Source organism: Betta splendens, chromosome 10, assembly GCF_900634795.4.
Source record: "Betta splendens chromosome 10, fBetSpl5.4, whole genome shotgun sequence".
NCBI classification, from domain to species: Eukaryota; Metazoa; Chordata; class Actinopteri; order Anabantiformes; family Osphronemidae; genus Betta; species Betta splendens.
In genome coordinates, this window is record NC_040890.2 from 2,742,723 (window position 1) to 2,765,955 (window position 23,233).

Consider the following 23,233-nt stretch of genomic DNA (forward strand, 5'->3'; position numbering starts at 1 on the left):
CCACCAAAACTCCTCCTCCAGGATAGCGATTGCTGTCTTCACAGTGCGGAGCCGAACCCTTGGACTGGATGCCTCCGCGTACTGCTTGGCGAGCTCAGTCTAATGAGCACCGAGAAAGTAAGCTGTGAAAGTTGTGCTGTGAGGTTTGAGTACACTCACAAGCTGCTGCTTCTTGTGTTTTGGACTGTCGCGGATAGCATTTGCTTACATTGCTACATTATCCTGTGCATTAGCTTGGCTGGCAGCAACTCTAACACTAATAAAATATTTCACTTCATCCTTTGGTAGGTAATATTGGCCGGTCACGGATCGTCACAGAGACTCTTGGAAGGGACAACCGTCTTGTTTTGCCAGCCACTAACAGCAGATTAAGAAAGTAAAGGGGTTTGGCTAAATGAAGAATCTGTGGCTTTCTAACAACTGCCTGCTTTGATTCAAAATAAAAAGCTGCGGAACAACTTAGAAACCATGTTTTTATTCAAACACAATTAAAATATAACCTTTTGTTAAAAATGTAAGGCAATGTCTAACGTTTGTCTGTTAGATTCAGTTGTGCTTCATTCAGAGACATGATGCATCTGGCTTATGTCTGTCTGTTGCAGGGAAGCTTTGTACTCCTCCATACACTGTCTTCTAAATAATTTAAAAAAATATTAGTGCTTTACCCATATGCAAAGAAAGACAATTTTGCCAACTCTGTGTATGACCATTGCCTGCCTGACTACGTTCTTATTAAAGACTCGTTTTTCATCCAAGCCACGCTGTGCATTTGGGTCCTTCCACCATTGTGCAATTGTGACAGGTACATAGGAAACCAGGAATCACTAGTTGTAGTCTGTGAGCCCAAAGCAAAAAGGCCTCTAGATTGTTTCAGAGGCTTTCTGTGTGGAGTTTGCATGTTCTTCCTGTGTTCGTGTGGGTTCTCTCTGTGTTCTCCGGCTTCCTCCCACGGTCCGAAAAACATGCATTAGGTTGATTGGTCACGCTAAATTGCCCATAAGTGTGAGTGTGTGTGTGTGTGTGTGTGTGAATGGTTGTCTGTCTACAGTATGTGTTGCCCTGCGATGGACTAGCGACCTGTCCAGGGTGTATTGCACCTCTCGCCCATAGCCAGCTGGGATAGGCTGCAGCCCCCCCTGCGACCCCACGTACGGAATTAAGCGGTTGTGGCAGAAATTTCCCATAAAGAGGCAGATCAGAGAATTGTCTTTTGTGTGATTTATTATAAAAAATAAAGGAAAATAAAAATAACGGGGAAAGCAAATCAGAAACATTGATGTTGATCGTGCACATCAACAAACCAAAAACTATCTGGGGAGATCAGAGTATACACCACAAAGGTGTGATGCAAAGAGCCCACAATCCTCAAGTTGCTTCTGCCTTTTAACCCCTCTGTCCAACTACGGTGGAATGAAACCTTCCCCCAACTTTTGTGAATTTCATTGCCTTGGTTTTATCTATGGAGAACCTAAAGCCTCACTTGCTGCCCCATTCTTGAACTTTGTTAACTCCATCCTGCACCTTCTTAACAATATATTCTATATTTTATTGCACCATTGTCAGCAAAAAGGGACCTCCCCAAACCCTTATCCAACCCACTAAATGGGACTGATCACACTACCTTGAGGTGTATCGTTCTCTATTACACACTTCCTTGATAACTTCCCCTGCACCTTTACTTGAATTTTTCTTTTTTTTTCTTCATCTTTCATTCACCATACACTCCATTACCTTACACACACTTGAAGTCAATGCCTTTGGCCAATAGGTTCCTGGATCACTTGCATCCTTTCTGCATCCCCTTCCTTCTAATCAGAATGACAACTGCCTCTTTCTTTTTTCTTCAGACTCTCAACAGTCATAGATACTCCAGAACAGCTGCCAAATAGACGGGAGCTCCGGCACCGACGTGCTCCACATAGTTTCCTTCACGCAGCAGCCTGTGACCCACAGGGAGCTGGAGTCCAGCTCTGGAGGTGTGGGTCTTAGCCTTCGCACTGGCTTTGCCTCCAGTTTTTCTTTTTAAATACAACTTTATTGAAACAATGAAATTAATACACAAAATTCACCACTATATTTAAACTTCATTATGTTGTTACATATTTCCTTACTGGTGCTTTGAGGTGCATATATTCATGGATGTATGACCGCTCTGCTACCCATCCCACCGCCCCCCACAACCCCCAGCCAGGAAGAGACAGCCGAGACCCGGGGACTGCAGTACAAACCCTAAATAAACAACTCTAACAACCTCTCAAACCCTACTTCACTTAGGTTCCTAAGCATACTATAACATTCCCGCTTTCGCTACAGCTCTCTTAAAGTCCTTCATAGTAGACACATCATTCACGTCTTCAGGAGTATCTTCTTTCCCTATGAATAAACTAGCACACTCACTTTCCATTATCTGTCTTTGATTTCTCCCCTGACAGATTTCCACTACTATGAATGAGCACAAATGTATTCACTATCACTTCTGCTTTGTCCAAACTTGAGGTCACAATTCTATCACCATCTTTAAACTAGTAGTATTAGTAGTAGTTTTTAAACCCACAGCAAACCATTTGCCAAGGCGTCTTACCGGAGGAATAAATGATAACTTCTCTGCATAGAAATTATGGGGCAATCTGTCACGGAACGGCAGAGAAAGGACCCACATGCACAGCACGGAAACCTCAGACAGGAAGTAGTGTTCGAAGGTTTTAATTCAGCTCTTGGTATAACAGACGGTCCGGACCGTCTGTCATGCACAGGAGATCACAGATTATGGTACAGATGGAGCAGGCTGATACAGGTCCAGGGACAGGCAGAGTCTCGGTAACAGAAAGACAAGGTTTTACAGTACCGTTTAGGAGCAGGCTATCTCAGAGTCGGGCGGTCAGGTTCGGTATTACTAGAGGTTTCCAGGCGACAGTACCGTTCGGGAGCAGGCGAGAATCAGGAGTCAAGAAACAAAACAGGATCACGGAACATGCAGGCGGGATAACTAAGTGCTGGAAAGTGATGACTAGCATACATAACGATCTGGCGGATAACAAAGGTGACAGGTGGTGCTTAAATGTCCTGGTGAGTAATCATGAATAGGATACAGGTGCGTGAATGAAAACCGGAAGTAAAGCTGGAACCGAAAATCGAAACCGGGAGACTACCAAAATAAAGACAGGAAGTGGAAACTGGCTGAACAACAAAGTACCTTCAAAATAAAACTGAAAACCGAGCCAGAACCTGACACAATCTGAGTGTTGCTTCATTCTTAAATATTACCCGAGGGTAGCAGAGCCATTCGGGAACCTGGTTCTGCGGACCCTGGTGTTCTGCTTCCCAACTACATTTCTCCACATTCATCCACTTAGGTCTGCAAAGGGCATCCTGCTGATGGAGGGACCGGGGCTACCGGGAAGTGGACTGGGGGTGGGACCCACTCTGGGCGTGGGGGAATCTCCTAGCAGGCTCCCAACGGACCGTGGGTCCTCGGGCTCTACTCTTTCAGGCCGACCCTCCCACCGGGGGGAGTGTTTGCCCCTGGTTCTCATGGGGCGGACAGCATTGACCCACTGTGGCCCACTCTGACCTCGGGTGCTGTCTCTGTGGCTGCTGCAGCTCTGCCTGGGGGGCTCTGCGTGGGCGGCTTGGGTCGTAACACCTGCCCTCCTGGAACTGAAGGTGCGTGGGCTCCTTAGCTGCTAGGATTCTTTCCTCTGCTTGTTGGATGGGCGTAGTGGCCGAGCCCCTCAAATCACCCTGGCTTCAACAAGTGGCATTGTTCATGCACCAAAGTCTGCCTCACCCTTTGGGTGAATAATATTAAGCTACAGCCTTACTAACCTTGTAGTGGGACACTTTCCAAATCCAACTGTAAGTATTACTGATACTTATCACTACCAATATCAATAATGTGTGAATATGAAAATTGTGGTGTTGTATGTCATGACTTTTATTAAGTAGTATGGGATATGTATAACAATGCATATGTGTATGTATATGATATGTATATGTTTGTTTGAGTATGTGCACATACCTTAACACTTTTATTGGTATTAGTAATAATCTCCAAGGTAAACCACAGTACAACAGTTGTTTAGTTATGAATGTGTTAGCCTAAGGTACATCCCTGCTTCTCATTTATTTTGCTCTGATTGTTTACTTAACAGATTTGCTTGGTTTCAGCAGCTGGTTGCACCCCTTAACCGACCCCAACCCCCCCCCCCCCCCCCCCCCCCCCCCCCCCCCCCACACACACACACACACACACACACACACACACTCCCGCATACACACCATAAAGCAGAACCGACTTAACCTGTCCACCAACACAGCAATATCACACATATTTTGGATTATTAAATAAACCATACATCAAGAAGAGTATATATATATATTATATATACTCCTCTTGTTAAAGCAAAGCTGTCCATCACAATATGGCACTCAGGGTAAGATATGCTGATTGTTAAACTGCTGGACAGAGCAAAAAGAAAATATTAGGGTCGAGGTCGTTTTGGTCAACCTTCATAAAAAACAGGGAAGTTTTCCTTTAACATAGTATATATAAAATGTGTCACTGCTGGTGGCTGCAGTGACGCAACATATGGAAACAATTGACAAAAACAGGACTCATGTCCAGATCTTTACTAAAATGCTAGGTTCTTTGTCTATGGTCTCCAGAGGATGAACCGTATTCAGCCTGGGAATTCCTTTTCTGTCTATGCATAATTATGTTTGCATAGTAAGATTATAGTTTCAAGCATCTCCATGAGTTTAAAATACATATCGTTGGTTAATTATGAGATACTGTAAATGAGTGACAGCACCATCAGTGAATTGTTGTTAAAGATAATAACCAACATATTTTATACATCAAAATTCATAATTTGTCGCTTTGGCTAAATGTTTTATAGTATTTATTGTAATAACGAAAAACAACATTTTGACATAGATTGATGTCATTATTAGTTTTATTTGTGTATAAGTCGTTCACAAAACATGACATCAAAAAACTCTTCTCAATTATAAATTATTAATAAATAAAATAAATAGCAAGTACAAATAATGTGTATGCATTCATGCATCAACACCTTCATGACAAGATTTTACCTTTACATTTTGGTGATACGGCAATAATCCATGATTGACCTAATAGATCCTTGATATTTTTTTTAAATCAATTGAGAAATCCTGTTTTAGACTCTTTGCTTGTCATTGGGATTTAAGTGAGTTTGAAGAGACTTGGCAGAAAGTGCCAACTTAAGGTTGCATGTAAAGAACTGGTGCTCCAGTTAAACAAACCCATTACACAGTTGTTACGTGCCAGGTCTTGTCCACTTTAAATACTAAAAAGCCTTTAAAGCAAAGAGGTGATACTTATACTCATGAATGCATCGCTGTCACTAACACAGTGTTTGACTCTTGAGTTAATGCTTGCTGTTTTGATAGGTGTTCAACTGCTCCGTCATAATTCTCAGGGCCTCAATAAAGCTTTTTGGTGACATGAGGCGCGTGTTGTTCTCACCCGGTGAACAATAGTTAAAAGTCACCTGAGGAGAGAAACACATGAACATGTTAGATGAACACAAACAAGAGTCAATGCATCCTAAAGACACTGACTGAAGCATCTCATCAGTTAAAGCAGACGAATGTTTTACACACACACTAATCATAGAAGTCACTTACGTTAATATGTCGAGCTGTGACGTTGATCATTTTGATCAGCAACTTGATGTCAAACAGACTGGTAGTACTGTTGTGCATGGAGCTCAGGCCTTTGATGAAGTACTCAGGAAATTCACATTCCTGTTCAGGGGTCAGACAAGAGGAATGTTAGTACACAGTTCTGCACATGAAGAAACTCCAGTCAAGTCTAAATGTGGTTCATTGTGCTAATTTACAATCAATATAGAATAGCTGTATCCCAGAGATAACACTCACTCACCTGTGGTGAGACACTGAAATTAAAGCATGAGCATCTTCCAGTCTGCAGAGATAAAGTGAATAGAAAATGTAAAACTGTTCAAAATACCTGGTAAGATAAAATGGTGACGCAGAAAAGCATGAGTGGTCAAAGCTGTGTGCGAATAAATGAAATTGATTTGTGTGAGATAACAAAGAAAGCTAAGAGGAAGTGGTAATGACACGGTGCTTGATCTGTGAGCACTCAGCAAAAACACAGTGTAGGCATGTGCAAAAGTGAAAGCAGGCTTGTTAACGTCAGGTCACAACGTGTCTGTACGTCAGACTGTGTTATGAGAAAAAATGAACATTAGACTGATTAAACAACTTTATGTTACTTTGCCTTTTTCCTTCTTGTTGTGCATGTTTTTCTTTTCATACCCTTTAACATTCTCATAACATTTACCTCTCTGAAATAAGCAACAATAATTTAAAGGCCACTTTTTTGAATGAGGTCTAAGAAAATAGTTAGTAGCAGACTGCTTGTTTCTTTTCAAGCAATACTCCCATGAGCTCAGCGATAAACAAACGCTAAGTTGCAGACTGTGGCAGGCTGTCTAGGTGAAGCCAGAGCTAGAGCGACAGAAGGGGTCAAATTGAAAATGACAGACTTACCTCTCTGTGGGCGGTATGGCAGCTCTCTGGACAGTTCTGTCAAACCAGATCACAAAACAAAAATTCAGCAGTGTCAGTGTCAAACAACGTGGCAGCAATAAGGTGCAGCCTCCATATGGCAGACTCTTTCCTACACAGGCATGAGTACTAATTACTAGTGATTACCTTAGATTCAGATGTGACATTTAATATACATGTTTCACCAGGCACACAGGTGATTTTTTGACAAACCTAAGTAAATTAACTATAATAACGCATCATTGTTAGTCAGCAGATTAGCTGCCTTACCTTCACCTCACCTTCAACCATCGAAACGGTCCTCTGAAACTCATGCATCATTTCTTTGGTTTGGTTTCTTTGGTTCATTGGAGAGGAGAACAGCAGTTGAAAAGAAATGAAATGCAGCAGCAGCAGAGGCAGGATCCACGTGGAACCAGAGGCAAGTGGTGCAACCATGGCTGATGTACAGGTCAGATTTACTCAACAGCTTATAGATCACAACGTGAATTCTTAAGTTTCTAGTTCAAGTTTGATTGAGTCCAGCCAGTGATGCTCACTTTCTAAACCTCCAGGAACTGTCACCTGTTATATACAGCTGAAGTTTCTCCAGGCTTTATCATTGGATGAGTAACAGATTTGCTGCTATTAATACCCCAGAGCATGACAAAGTATTGGGGAATCCCTCTTTTTCCCTTTTTGTGACGGCAAGAGTGATACGGCATGTGTGATGCTAGCCACAGATCAGCCAGATATGATTATTGCTATGACTGTCGTGGCATTTCCTCACCTCTGTGAAGACCTGATCGTCTTCTGCAAACACCAGGTGTTTTCATCCAGCTAGTAAATCCATGATCAGATGTTAATGTCATTTTCAAATGTGAGTATTTAAAGTGTGCATATTAAAGTAACGTGTTACCAATGTAATTTTAAAGCCACTACACTCATTTAAATCAGCTTTTCCCTTTGTTTGTCTACGTTTAATCAGGCTGACTGCATGTAGTACGTCACGGAAAGAAAAAAGTATGTCTGATGAATGTGACAGTCAATGTGTTTCAAAAGCCATATTCAGTTTTATTAATTTTTTTTGTTCAGTAATTAATTTGTAATTTGATTATGAAGTGATAAGGGCAGTTTCAGAACTAATTATCTAATGTACTGTACAAGGTTTTAACACTTCATTCCAGTTCAGTTCAGTTTTAACAGTAAAAACTTGTCTCAAGGCTAAATGAAGTTAGGTATAAGTCTTAACCGCTACCTATAAGAAAACCTAACAAATCCTACATTTTCATTAAAAACATTTTAAACATATTTTGACAGAAACTGTGGAGAGGAATCACCACATTAGCACATTAGCACCATAGAGGTCTTTAGGGTAAGCAGAACTAATTGTTTTACTAAATCCATTTATTCCCCTAACCCATCTTCTTCCAGTCTCACTGAGATGCTGGAGCCAATCCACGCCAAATGTCCATCTTAGGGCCATGCAGGGGCTACCTGGGTTGTGGTCTTCATTGAGCCCTGGGCCAGGGTTGGGCCTCCCCGCACAGCCACACAGTATGTGAGCATAAGCATGCGTGAGTGAGAGAATGTTAAAGTGTCACAGAGGAGGGAAGGGGGTTCTGGATGTGCTGGTTGTGGTGCCCAGGTAGTAGTACCTTGGCCCCTGGGTCTAGCTCGTTTGTTCACAACTGGGGGGTGGCAGGGCATAGTGGGATGGGTAGCAAAGCTTGACGGGAACCTGACTCTGCGAACCCTAGTACCTTGCTTCCCAACTATGTTACTCCACACTCATCCACTTACTGTAGATTTGTGAGGAGCATCCTACTGATCGAGGGACTGGGCAGCTACTGGGAAGTGGTCTCACCCACCGGCCCTCCCAGAGATGTCCTCAGTTTTGATGGAATTAGTCATATACACTCATCTAGGGCTTTGGAGGATGCCTCCCTGGGGGACCAGTGGATAGGGCCTTTGTTTTGATGGCTCTGTATGCTGGGCTCCTTAGGAAACTGGCAGTCTTTTTGTGCGTGCAAATTATGGGGGGGGCGTATAGGGGTCTATTCTCCGCTCAGGGTGCGTGGGTCTGCTGCCTGGGTGGTCTCTTCTTCTGCCAACTCCACTGCCAGCTTTATATTGTGGGACTGATGTGGCTCTTTGGGTGGCAAACTGGAGGGTGGGCCCCTCTCTTGCATGGGGGCTTCTCCTGGTGGACCACCTACGGATCGTGGGTCCTCGGGTTTCATCTCTCGGGCTGAGTGTTTGCCTCTGGTTCTCCGGGGGTGAACAACGTTGACCCAACAGTGGTGCTTTCTGATCTAGTGTGTCGCCTCTCTGGCTGCTGTGGCTCTGCCTGGGGGGTATTGTGTGAGCGGCTCGGGTCACAACGCTTGCTCTCCTGGAACTGAAGGTATGTAGGCTCCACTTGTTTGGCTGGGTGTGGCGGCCCAGGCTCCTCTCATCACCCTTTCACAAGTGGAACTGTTCATACATCAACGTCTGTCTCACCCTTCAGGTGAACAATGTTATGTTACAGCTTTACTAACCTTGTAGTGGGATACACGACACCAAAACTGATAAACAGGCTTCCTAATCTTAACTGTAAGTCATTTATTGTTTTCACTATTAATAATATCTGATTATAATAGTTGCTATAGTGAGTGTAAATATTATGTTATTATGTATATTTATATATAAATAGGTGTATTTTACATTTTACATGAAATTGTATTTGTTTTCAGCTGCTGGTTATACCAGCATTTCACAATATGACATTCGCAATACAGGCTGCTTGTTAAACTGCTGAACAGAAAAAGAAAACAGACAGGCGCCTTTAAACGTCCTGTCGACTTTTCACTTAGTGACCCAGCCTAGTTTCTATTGAAGATGCGCCTTTGCAAAGTCACCATTCAAACCCAACACATGGACTAGTATATAATTCTATTTTAGAATATTTCAAATATATTCTAAGTTCTATAGTTTCCATGTTTCCATTTTTAATTGTATACTGTTTGCCAGTTACCTTCAGGACTTTAGTAATTGTTCAGTATTTGCTAGTTTCCAGCTTCACTTGCCAGCTCTGTTGATACAGTACCTTCCTGTTATTGCCATTACATTCTCCAGCTATTAGGAAAAAAGTCTTGTGTGTAGGTTCAAACATCAAACAGAATTCCACTGATAAATTAAAGAACATGCTACTTTCCACTGAAACCTTTGTTCATTATCACAAAGAGCAACATCAAAGTATTTCCCTTTAGGTTATACCAATTGATTTTTGACACAAATGAGATATAAATCTTGAAAGGTCACTTCATTTGTCATGCAGATAATATTATTGACCAAAACAGCAAATCTTACTAATTTCCACATCAAACAGTAAAAGCAGAGCTTTTCCGTCGTAGTGTTAGTGTAACAACCGATTACCACAGTCAGTGGCAGAAAACAACTGCTGTGCAACAGATGAATAGCCACAGTGGTTTTCTTAGAAAGTAAAACCACTCCACCACATCTGAGACCTACTGTACTATCCCTGCACACAGCAGGGGAGGTGGAAGACTCACTTCAGCTGTTGAGAACATACAGCAAGGAGCAGGAATTAAACCCAGGGGTGTTACACCAGTAAAAGGAGATACTGTGTTAATAATTTAAAGATCACAAGTTTCGTCACTACTGTAGCTTCACAAGTTATCAATGAAAATTATGTTAATAGTTTTCTTTTATTAATTGAAATTATTATGGGGAACCCCCTGTTTCCAGGGACCAATAACTGAATTAAAAACAACAGTCTCAGAACAATATTGTAAAATATTATAAAAATCTAATTAGTACCAACGTAAACAATGAGTTTATTGCTACATGTAGCCATGTAAAATCAGTACATGTTGCACAATTGTTCACAAATAATCACAGGCTGTTTAAGATATTATTTGAATCCTGGAGAATAAGCTAAAATGACACCACAAAGACTGTGGCCTTGTGTGCTTCAGCTTTGGAGCAGTTAATGTCAGTTTGTAGAACATTGGCCTGGGAAGCAGAAGGTCCCAGTTAGGTCCCCACCTCTGATGTATCCATGAGCAAGACACTTCCTTGCGCTGTAATGTGGCAGCTTACATGAGCTGATACCGAGGACGAAACACTGGAATACATGTGAATTCACATTACGATCTGGCAGGGAACTGAGGTACGAACTGGTAACTAAATACAGTGAGATAATTACTGAACTAAAAACAGCTGACAAGACACGTGACTAATAAAAGGTAAAGCGAGAATGAAAAACCAGATGAATCAAAACAGGAAATGGCAAAATAAACACAGTAAATGTCTAACAAAAGTCCAGACTGTGACAGTACTTATATCTGTTTAGCGTCGCACTCTCTTTGTCACATGGAATTTGTGTTGAATCTAAGAAAAAAGAGAAAAGAAGTGAAGTATTTAACCATTTTGTGGGGCCCAGCCAAAGAACCCCACAAGTGGCCATAGGGCCCTACTTCGGTAGAGAAAAATGAATAAGTGAAAAGTGAGGACCTCCATTACCTTAACCCTTACCCCCCCACCTAATCAATTTTTTCCCACCTTATCTCCCCAACCTTCCCCCCAACCCAGTGCCTAAATCTTAACCATCTCCCCCTCTCATTCTCCCTCCTTTTACCTTCATTCTACCCCTCCTCCCTCACCTCACTTTTCCTCACTGCATGCCCTAATCCTAACCACTCTCCCTCACCCCATTGCCTAATTCTAACCACTCTCCCTCATCTTGCTTCCTAACCCTAACTACTTTTTTTCATTATTAATATTCATCTATTTATGAGAGATGGACAGTATTCTATGCAGTATGGTGTTCTCCACCCATGACAGAGCCTGGTTAATGAGGAGACTGCTTGACTCAAACATACCTATAGTATTGAATTAAAAGCATGACTCTCCATAATACAGCACTTGCACCTTTTTTTCCTCTTCATTATTGCATGGTTTGTTTTATTGTGAAATTTTGGGAATCTTTATTGGGATATTGAGTTAGTTAGTTAGTTAGTTAGTTAGTTATTTATTTATTTATTTATTTATTTATTTATTTATTTATTTATTTATTTATTTATTTATTTATTTATTTATTTATTTATTTATTTATTTATGATGTGTCTTTGAATATTTGTGGTACAATAGGTATAGATCTTACCCTGTGTCCTCATGCAATGACCTCTACTAACCAAATGCACTTTTTTTCCTTTATTGATGGCACTTTTATTATGATCCACTTACTTTTATTACTGCACAATCACTGAATTGCTCAGAGGACAATATTTCCCCATCATACAGCAAAGCAAAGACACAAACAACCCTTGCCTTGACAGCACCCCGCTGACATGTCATTCAATGAAAGGGGACGTGGTCTACAGGAGTCCTCTTAATGATTCAATGTTTATTCTTGAGCTTCCTTTTCCCGTTCTCCTCGCCCAGCACTTTTCACACCAACAATTTCCCCTCAGCCTTTTGTCATAGATTCAGCGTTATTGTCATGTGTGCTTAGTTTCCAGTCTTATTTTGGTATTTCTTTTCTTGTTTCCTGTCTGCCTTGGTTTTTGTTTACTTACCTAGTCATGTGTCCCCACTTCCTGTTTTATTTTGGTATCACTTCCAGTTTTGTTCTGTTCTGCTTAACCAGTCATGTGATTTCACCACCTGCATTCTATTAGTCATTAGTTATTTGTACCCCTGCACTTACGCCTTTGCCTTGCCAGATTGCTTGGTCATTCACCTGTGACAACTCTCCAGCGTTTCCCAGTAAGTTTGATCGTGTACCATTTTCTGCCTGTTGTCTTAACCGTGCCTTTGCCTTGTCACCGTTTATACCTTCGCTGGAGTTTCTGGATTTGCTGTGTACCAACCTTTGCCTGTCTGACCATGTCTTTAATAAAGCTACTCAAGCCTAATCTTGTCTGGGCTGTGCGTTTTGGTCCTCCACTGGGTCATTCCTGACACCTTTCCCTGGGTTTTGCTTCATTGATGATGGATGAACTCTAACTTTTATTCTGTCTGATTGGTCATTAGAAACACATTCATATAGTTGTATTGTTTAGAAAATAACACCAGGTGAATTTGTGTTGTACAATTTTGCAGTGTTTACAGTTAGGGGGAGGGTGAGCTTTGCAAAGTACCTGAACAGTTTGGCCAAAACTGAAATTAGGCCTGAAAATTAGATTCAGGGGGTTTAGTGTCACTAAAACAACACTAAAGTGCCCAAGGACACACCGGGTGCCAGAAGCAGGGCTCGAACCAGAGACCTTCTGCTTCCCAGGCCAATGCTCTTGACTTACCAGACCACAACAGTTTACAGTTAGCAAAAAGGGCAAACCTCAACCACAGCCTTCATTAGTAAATCGTCAAGTTGCTTAGTCAACTCTGTCAAACTAAAAGTAAAGTATCTTCACTTATCCGAACTAACAGTCTCTGTCTTTCTTTCTTGAGTTGAGACTTGACCCAAGGGCAGTTTGTGTGTTTAAAACTCAGCTGAAAATAAAACAGTCAATGTGAAAATAGAAAAAGGTCATTTTTCTCAGCTCTGAGCGGCTGACTAATATAAAGTTGTAAAGAGATTTATGTTTGCTGTGACTTCATGATGGCCCAGATAGAGAGTCGTGGCTGGCTTATCTTGCTGCTGTGACATATAGAGGTCTGAACACGGCACCACATCGTTTTCCACCTTACTGACTGACTGTGAAGGGAAAAGTTGATGATGTTCCTGTGAAGTCCACAGTTCAGTCAAGGCTTCTTGTGAATTGGAGTGATGTGTTTATGGTTAGGGGGTTTCTCCTTTTATGCTGTTATGTGAATAATTGGATCTGAATAAATAGTCAAACATTCTTTCAGATAAAATAATAGAAATTGATGGATTTAGATTTTTCCTTACGATATCTGATGGTAGTGAAGTTTAAGTGAGCATGAAGGGATGCTGCTTATCTCATGACTGGTGCAATGGGTCAACCACAGTGAGCTGTGCACTGGCTTTTGCAGTAAATCACGTAGATATGTGGAACCTGAAGATTCCCCTTTTCTAACTTGAAGTAATCCAGGTGGGGAAGTTCCAGAGAGGCTACAGAAGAGAAATACCGGAAAAATACGGCAACTTTTTATTTTTGCAGAAAACATTATTTCAGTTCAAATAATTCTGTGTTTTCTTCAACTTGAGGTTCTGACAAGGGGAACTGCATGACATGTGACTCAGAAATAGGAGGTTAAAGGAGGCTTTGAATTCAGAAACTGAGATTTATAGAATAACATTTTATTAATGAAACATTTTTAACTGTATGACTGTACAGTGAATTGTTTTTGTAACGACAGTCATTAAAACCTTCTTCACATTAATACTTGAAGGGTCAGATCTCCACGTCCAGGGTTTTCCATTAGGGTTTGAATCATGTGGATGTGTGTTTTGTAGCAGTTTGGACTGTCTGGACTGTTAACCCCACCAGCTGTTAAATGATGCATCCAGTTCTCAAGGTCCACAGAACAGCAGAGGAAGGTATATTTCCAAGCTCTTTTTTCCTCTTAACCTTTGCATACCCAAGACTTTTATCTGGGGTTTTCTGAAAAATGGCATAGGCACATTACAATTAATGTCGTAATAGGAGACACTTGTAAGATTTTAGTGTGACCTCACAGGCTGCACTTCACCAACATCATAGTTACTTACTGTACTTTCTGATTCTGACAGCCAGCACCATCACATTCTTATCTGCGATTAGTGAGCAGCACTGCTGAACTTCCCTGATGGTTGTGTGCCTTGCTCATGTAATGGGTTGTAACAAGAAAAGTGCAAATTGGTATCTGCACGTGATACCACATGCTGAAGTGACTTGTGCAGGTGGACATACCTGAATGAATAACCATCATGACCTGCCTCCTGATTCTTCAAATGCTTAAATATGTTTGCACTTTTTAATATTTGTACAGGTGGGAAGGCACATGGGCGGCACGGTGGTGCGGTGGGTAGCACTGTTGCCTCACAAGAAGGTTCTGGGTTCGATTCCCGGAGGCGGACCTGGTGCCTTTCTGTGTGGAGTTTGCACGTTCTCCCCGTGTTTGCGTGGGTTCTCTCCGGGTTCTCCGGCTTCCTCCCACAGTCCAAAGACGTGCATTAGGTTGATTGGCTTCTCTCCATTGCCCGTAGGTGTGAGTGTGTGAGTGAATGGTTGTCTGTCTATGTGTTGCCCTGCGATGGACTGGCGACCCGTCCAGGGTGTACCCTGCCTCTCGCCCGTAGCCAGCTGGGATAGGCTCCAGCACCCCCGTGACCCCGCACTAGGGAGTAAGCGGTTAAGAAAATGGATGGATGGATGGATGGATGGGAAGGCACATTACCAGTAAAACAAGCTTGACCTTCAGCTCATGGTCAACCAGGCATGAATCACCAGGTAAGAATCCAACCATCAGACCTTGTAGTTTTTAAAAACACTCAAAATTTTCTTCAGTTGCCTGAGCTGAACTTCTGAAAAAGCCACTGACAGTTACAGTATTACTCAGTATTTAGTGATTTATATTACTATATCTGATCTAATATACAAATGCATCGCCCACCTTTGCTTGTCATTAGTAATGTGACTCAGCCTGTGATAGCAGCAGCTGTGGTGAAAATTTTCCATAAAGAAGCAGATGAGAGTTATCCTTTTGTGTGATTTATTGAAATAATGAATAAAATAAAAATAATGGGGAAAGCAAATAAAAAGCATGGATGTTGATCGTGCACATCAACAAACCAAAAACCAGCTGGGGAGATCAGTGCACACACCACAAAGGTGTGATGCAAAGAGCCCCCTATCCTTGCATTGCTTCTGCCTTTTAACCTCTTTCTCTGGCTCTGGTGGAATGTCTCTGCAGCAATAGAATTGTTTGCGCCACCTTATCTCGCTGTGAGTGAGAATGTTTGCTTTCTCACTTCTGCATCGTCATGTCTTGTTATCCAAAGGAAGGAACACCGAGCTTCCAAGACAAGATCCATTCGCTTTAACAGCCTTGGGTCTGGTGGGGAGTCAGATAGAATGGAGCCAGAGTCCGGGTGTAAAAGACAAACATATATATAATAAATTATTAGTCAGTCAAATGGAACATCAGATGTTTAAACTTGATGTATGACAGGGCACAAGAGATTAGTTGTTTGTGTAAGAATGTTCAGTATTGCACCTAACCAGCACGTGACGACTGTGTTGGATAAGAAATAGCACAAGGCAAAATTTTTCCATTACATTCCCCCCTTTTGATTACACATTAATCAAACACTAAAATAATAAAAATTGTCCAACATTGCATTTTGTAATAATAACAGCTCTTACAAATGAAACAGTGAGTGAATTAAGTCATCAGGATTCACCAATACATCTTCACATAAAATGCAAGTAACTTAGGGATAAAAGGTTGGGAGCTGTTTTGGTGGGTAGTCATACAAGAATAACCTCTGTATAGGCATGTGAAGAAAATAAGCCAATAATCATATTTGTATCAGATTATATTTTGTGGTGAGATAGCCTAAGACCATCGTCAAAGTCATTAAGTGAATTAGAGTTGGGATTTCTGAAAATTGTGTCATTTGATAAGAGAGTGTTGCTGAGGTCGCACGCATAATGCCAGTGGGATAACTTTCAGATCTTTAATTGTAGATTTGGGTCTAGAATGAATAGGAGAATCAGGGATTTAACCAGAATGATGATGCATTTGCTGCTTGTGTTGTCTTATAACCTCTATCATCTGTTGATGAAGGATAAAAACTAATTGTAGCAGTGAAGCAAGTGATTGTGAGCAAATCAAAGACCAAAACACCTTTAGGACATTTGAACTCAGTGTTGTTGTGAAATTTTCTCATTCAAAAAATAGTGTGTAAAGTTACATGGAAACATCATATGATAAAGGCAATAATCCAAGTAACATGAAATGAAGTTTAACAAAACAAGGTTAAAATTGATGTCTTGTAACAATCTGCTTCTTCCTGTTGAACAGTAGCGTTAGATTGTTTCCAACCTGTGTGTTGACGCATTGATTGTCCGTTGGAGCTCTTCAGGTTGTGATCAGCTGATCAGAGACACTTGGGATTTGTTATCACCGCCAGGTTTCCTCCCAATGTCGTCTGTGTCACTGTCACTCCCCCTGATGGGAAGAGTCTACACGTCGTCCAGCGTCAGCAACTCAAGGCTGCTCGTGTGTGTGTTTTCTCAGGAGCGTGTGTGTAGATGTATGGTCTGACAGTGTGATTCATCGGTGCAGCTTCAGGCGGCGCTTGGCTCGCACCTTTAGCTGAACGGTCAACGCAGCCTCGCCTCAGTGCTTGTGTGAGTACAGCGAGGGTCGTCCTTCTCAGTTCTTTTCTTTAGGGGTGGTTTTCTCCATGGGATGTAGATGGAGGGTTGTCTGTTGGGCTCGGAACCTTCCTGCAGTGGATGGAGTGGATCCAAGTCGCTCTCTCTGCGACCTTTACAGCCGTGTGGGTCGTCAGAAGGACCTGGAAGGGGCCTCGCCACCGTTTGGAGTTCCAATGCTTCCTCCTTAACGATCACCAGTGCCCTGGTTGGATGGTGTGCAGTGGTCCTGTCGCCTGTTTTCACCTGTTGGGAAATCTGAATTGTGGGGAAAAAAGTGTTTGGGGGGCACGGCTTGTCATCAGGCCCAAACCAGACTCCATGGCTACAGGTGGAACCATTTGTCTGCCAGAGTCTGCGTTCCTGTGAGGTAGAAACTGTTTAAAGCACAGGGAGATGAGGAAGGACAGGATAGAGAGAGTTGGAGAGAAAACAAGGATCAGGAGAGGGAACAAGGATCAGGAGAGGGAGGGGTTGTCGGGCAGCGACCTTTGCAGCAGTGTCTGCAGCTGCATGTCGGCAGAAACAAAGTCGTTACTGAGGGTGTGAGTTGCACAGTTACAAACAGCATTAGCTGTAGGCAGCAGGACAGCGTCCAGCAAAGCAGCAACCTTATCATGATGTAAGATAGGTTTGCAATCAGACTTCAAAAGCTTGCTATGCTTCCACAGAGCAACAAAATGTGACAAGCATATGTGGAGTCTGTGTAGATGGTAACAGACTCTCCTTCTGCTAGTTTACTAGCTTTGGTCAACTCGATCAACTCTGCAGCCTGAGCAGAGTAGTGTCTTAGCAAAGCACTAGACTTCAAGACGACCTCTTGATAGTAACGTTCAGCATGTTGAACAAGGTGGTGTTGCATCTAAGCCATCGGGCTGTGGAAAGATGTGATCTATTCCAAAAGAATCAAAGACACAGTATTAGGACAAAAGAACAGAAGTCGTACAACCAGATTTCTCATTCACTGTTTGAGTGAAAGGTCGCGTAGGGTCAGATCAGGGAGACCGGAACCGACTGAAGGGCAAGCATGACGTCAGTGAACGTTGTTCAGCCTCAGACGTCCGCGTCAGACAAGAAGTGGACGATGAAGACATCTGCCTCAGAACCTTGAGTGGGGCCTCGAAGACAGTAAAGTTAGGAATGAAGTTCCTACAATAAGAACAAAGACCTAGAAAGGACATAAGCTGTTTATACGTGCAAGGTTTAGGCAGGTTTCAAATTGCTTCAACTCTGTTGGGTGAGATGGATTTGCCATCAGCTGTAATTACAATGACCCAGAAAATAACCTTAGTCTGAACAAACTGTAATTTAGACAGGCTCTCTTTGTGGCCTGTAGCATCCAATGTTTCAGTAGCTTAGTGGTGTCTGCAGTAACGCCATCTATGGCTTCCTTTAAGAGGGTGTTGTTGTTTACATGGTCTGTGGTCAGATTTAGGTGTGATGACCACTGGTTCACATCCTCTGATCAAACTATGTCATGTCTTTGTGTGAGCCACAGGGAAGCAGGAGCTTCCTGTAAGGCTGAGTGTTGGGTCAGAAGTCCTCTGAAAAATAAAAACAAAAGCATGTAGTGTGTGTCATTAGAATGTGGGGGTATCAAGTTCACAGTTTGTTGCACATGATGGCAGAATAAAAAAAAGTTTTCAAAAAGTATGCAAAGTTGGTGAATACGTCACATGGGGTCGGAAGTCGTTCCCCGGTCTCCACCCCGTTGACATCTGTTCACGAAAGGACCCACGTCCTGCATCTGTCTCCATCAGAAGACAGAAAACACACGTGCTGGACAGGTCAGATGCATCTATGGAGGTCGTATCACATGGGGAAACAAGCTCTAATGCAGCCTGTGTGAGAGCCTCAGTTGCAACCCCCCCTCAGCAGCCAATGATAACAGTAGTCAACACGCCAACAAAAGAGGGATTATTTAGAATGTCTGAACTACAGTACACATGAGATCTCTTCCTAAGAATTTAACTGGGCCTAAGTTTGAAAGCAAAAATAAATCTCAAGGTGTCTTGCTGTCAGATGTTGCACAAGACAGTAAAAGAATAGGTTTTTCTTTAATAGTCTGGTACGTACAGTAATTATTACTACTTCTCTCTAATAGTTGTCTTCCCTTTTATTAATAGTCATTAATAGTCTGTTTCAGTCGGTTTCGGTCATCTTATAGTCTGGTTTTGTTTTCCTATAGTCTGGTTTTTGTTCTTTATTGTTTTTACAGTCTGGCCAGACAAACCTATAGTGTGCACAAATCTTTTTAGAAACATGGAGGATTTCATTACTGAATTTGGTTCAAATTGAAATAGTTTAAACCCATCAGACTGTAAAGTCATGCAGCAGTTGTCATTTAGCTGTTATCATTTTGAAATCACTCTGTGGGATTTTTTGAGCAAAAAGCGATTCTTCATTGCAAGCAGATAAGCATGAACATGAATTTGAGTGTGTATCAGCTGTAAGAGTGTTTCTTTGCGTGTGTGGAAATGTGTGTGTGTTTGCGGTACCGTCTTCTACGTCACATAAAAAAGGGACCGTCACCTTCCTCCTCCTCCAACCATCAGTTTGATGTGAGCGCCAGTGGGTGGAGCCTGACGTAGATGGGACAGTTTTTCTTCCAATGCGATGACAGACCTTTCCTGGATTCTCAGTTGTTTCAGTGTCTGTGTCGGAGCACGTCTTTGCTGTTGCTCTTTCCTTGTTTTCCTTTGCTGAATGTCATAAGCAGGTGTCTGTGTCAGACACACACGCTTGTAGTGGCTGGTTGATCTGATTAGCCCAGAACGTGATGGCTGTAGACGTTTTGGGAGTAGTTTACTGCCACAGTTTGAAAAAATGAATGTGGATTCAGTAAATCAAAGTATTTCTTTATCTTGATCCAATTTAAAAAAGGTATTCAAAATGGCAAATCTAACACAGCCTCTGTAGAATAACAACAAATAGAAACAGGATAATGACAATCAATGATGTATTGATTCAAACTGAAATCAGTGTTTTGTATTTTGCTGTCTACTGTAATGACTGATTGGGCATGTTTTGACGGTAAGCATATCGTGTCACTTCGGTTAATCAGGTTTGCTGCCGTTACGTGTGTACGGCGTTACTCACGTTCTTTTCTAAATATTATCGCCTTGTATTTGGTAGCGACTATTAAGAGTCGAAAAACAAGCTTGTAATACTCAAGCATCTTTTCATTAAACGTCCTGCTAATCTTCAGTTATTTAGTGTTTTCTCTGCTAGCGTAGCAGCTAGCTTACTTTCCTGCTATGGCTTCCCCCTCTCACTCTGTTCAGTGCTCGATGGGTCTTAGGTTTAGCTTATCCTCTTCCTACTTTAGTGATGGTAATGGTATTTGTAATAAGTGTACGCTAGTTGCAGGTTTGGAGGCGAGTTTGTTAGACTTAGAGGCTCTGCTTCGCATCTTAGAAAACAGGCCAGTTAGCCAGGGCCCTTTAGCCGGTGCGGAAACTCCTAGCTTAGCTGCTAGTAGTACCTCAGCAGGTCCCAGGCAGCTGGGTCATGACTGGGTGACAGCTTGTAAGAAACATAGCTTTAGAAAGGCACCCAAGGTTCACCACCAACCGCTTCACATTTCAGACAGATTTCCCCCACTCAGCAACACAACCGCTGAAAAATCCACTCTGATCATTGGTGACTCCATAGTCAGAAACGAGACGTTAGAGGATCCAGAGGTCATAGTTTGCCTGGGGCCAGAGCACCTTTCTAAGGATAAGCGTAGGTACTAGTGATGATCGTGAGCAATTTGTTCAGTATGAACTCTTTTATACTGTATGGCTCGCGGGAAACGAGTCCTCTCAATGAACAATTCATGGATTTTCATGCAGTACCTTCTCTTGCCACATGGAAGCAGCTCCTTTTTAAAGGTTCCTGCACATGCAAAATTCGTTTTTTGGACATTCTGGTACAATTAGGACTCCCTGGTTTATGTTGAGACATTCCTGGTGTGTTAGAAGTACACACCCTACACACCCACATTTTGCGACTTTATCCAATCCAGCCCAAAAATGATTGATTTCAAATTTCCCAGACTGTCTACATCTACAGTCTTTAGACCACTCACAGAACCGACTCTTTCCCCATCTAGACAAACCTAGACACTGAAATGTACCTGCAATGTACCTGCGTTTCAGTCACTCACTGTGATATGAGCTGACGCCATTAGGGTTCAGAAAGTGCTCTGTTAGTTGTTCTAACCAGCATCGCAGCTTTTTTACCATGCGAGCAAGAAAAGAGGACTTTATGGATTAATTTAGTTGTAAATGGACCCACGTTGCCTAAAATAAAACTATTTGTCTACTACCGAGCCTGTCATGTGTATGTCATAGCCCAAGTAGACCTTTGAATTTGGGTTATGGAAAGTTCTATCAAGGTCTACCATGTACAGTACGATGTTGCTGTCTACTCACTAAGTGTTGCCAATCTAGTCAGCTAGCTGTAAATGTGACATTGTTTTTGTTTCTATACAGACTTGTGCATTCCAGCTACCGAAACACAAGGAGGTTGCTTGTCAAACTGAGACACCACTGCGGGCTGTAGGCACACGGCTACCTTGTACAACAGTTGTTGCTCACCTCAGATTTGGATTTGACATTTGAGTAGTAGAAGTATTCATAATCTGATCTATATTCTTGTCTATATATTTACTCTGTATGCAGTTGGTCAATTGATATTTTGAGTCTGTTAGTGTTAGTCTGTTTATGGGCAATTTGCAAATCTCGTATGTGGAAAACGTGATGGAGACCATCTTCAATAAAGTCCTGCAGGACCCAGGTTGTTTTATGAAGGACCTTGTGAACATCCCTGTCTCATTGGCCCTCTAAGCAGAAGGTGAGCAGCCTGACAAAAAGGAGGTCATTAATGCCATGCCAAGATTTAACAAACCAGCACTATAAAAGCTAAGTTGAAAACGTGTTTGCTTCAAACACCATTACAATTGACTAACTCTACATATTGTTTACATTTGTGAAGTTTGTTACATGTAGATACATAGGAAATACTGACATTTCATTAATCTACTACTCTATTCTCTATACCTTCAGCTTAATGAGCAATAGAAGCTGATTTATAGTCCTGCTTGACAGGCTTGTTACAGCAAAACCATAAGGTTGTCACAAAAATAACTTCACTTGATATATCCCAAGACTTCAATGAGCAACTCGTGTGAGTTTTATGTTTGAGGAGTGAAAATTGTGGCCACAGTCACAGTCCAATCCTCCATTTTTCCACAGAAGTCCTAAGGGTAAATGCATTAGTCAATGGAAGGATTTCTGGAACTCTGTGTGCTTTGGGGCAGATACAGACTAAAGTAGGAGCGCTTAACCAGCTACATCATTAGAAAAAAAGTATGACTACCACTTGGTGAATATGTTCATGGACTGAAAACTATGGCTGTAGTGACGAGTTAAAGAGAAATGTTCTGGCTTAAAAAAGCGTGCTCTCACACTCTAGCTGTGATATCATGCACTCTAACTCGCACAATACACACTAATGGAAAAGCTGAGAATTCCTTAAAAACCACCATATGCTTAAACTGCTATAACTCAAACTGTTAAAGATATTAAAAAGCTGAACAACATATTAATAGTTGAATAGTTGAAGATTATTTTGTAGTTCAAATGGTGTCTGTAGCTTAAACTATGTGGAAGTACTTAAAGCTGAAAGAAAACAAGGCTGAAGAGGATTTGAAAAGATGTTTCTATTCATTTCAATTAATAATAATAATAGTTGAAAAAAGCGTAATAACTTGAAAAATATGTAAGATATGAATGAGAAAAATAATATCCGCGTCATCTGAAAAAGCTACTGTATACAGTGAATGCTGGAAGCATTTGTATTTGCTTAATTTGATAAAACTTAGCTGAATGTTTTAAAACAGCTAAATAGTTTTAAGTCCAAAAATTAAAAGAATAGCTGAAAGTTGTGGAAAAACTTAAAACAGGAAGTAAATTCAGAGCAGTTGGAGCATTAGAGAAAGCATGCACAGGTAACACAGCTAAACAGTAAAATTGTCTAAAATAGTCATAGTTAATTAATCATAATTAACCAGTCAAAAGCAGAAAAAGTGCTGTTTAGGTTTGGTTAGATTTGGATTGCTGCTTTTATTTTAGAATCACATGGAGAAAGTGCGTGCGCCTAATTACGAAACTGAAATAGTGCCATTAACTAGTCATAATAAACCAGTTGAAAGCAGAAATATTGCTACATTTCTTTATATAACGAAACATTTATAATATAGCTAAAAGTTGCTGATGCATTAAATATATAACTCTATTTATTTATGAGGAAGGGAGTGTGTGTATATATTATACTGTGAAATACTCTAAACT

The 23,233-nt window shown here is 41.5% G+C and overlaps 1 long non-coding RNA gene across 1 annotated transcript; it reads right to left on the reverse strand.

Moving 5' to 3' along the window:
* Positions 1 to 5,668: 5,668 nt before the first annotated feature.
* Positions 5,669 to 8,897, reverse strand: LOC129604783 (uncharacterized). Its single transcript, XR_008695990.1, has 3 exons — positions 6,562 to 8,897; positions 5,930 to 5,971; positions 5,669 to 5,790 (listed from the first exon to the last, which is right to left on the reverse strand). It is a non-coding gene; the product is annotated as an uncharacterized LOC129604783 (long non-coding RNA).
* Positions 8,898 to 23,233: the final 14,336 nt, after the last annotated feature.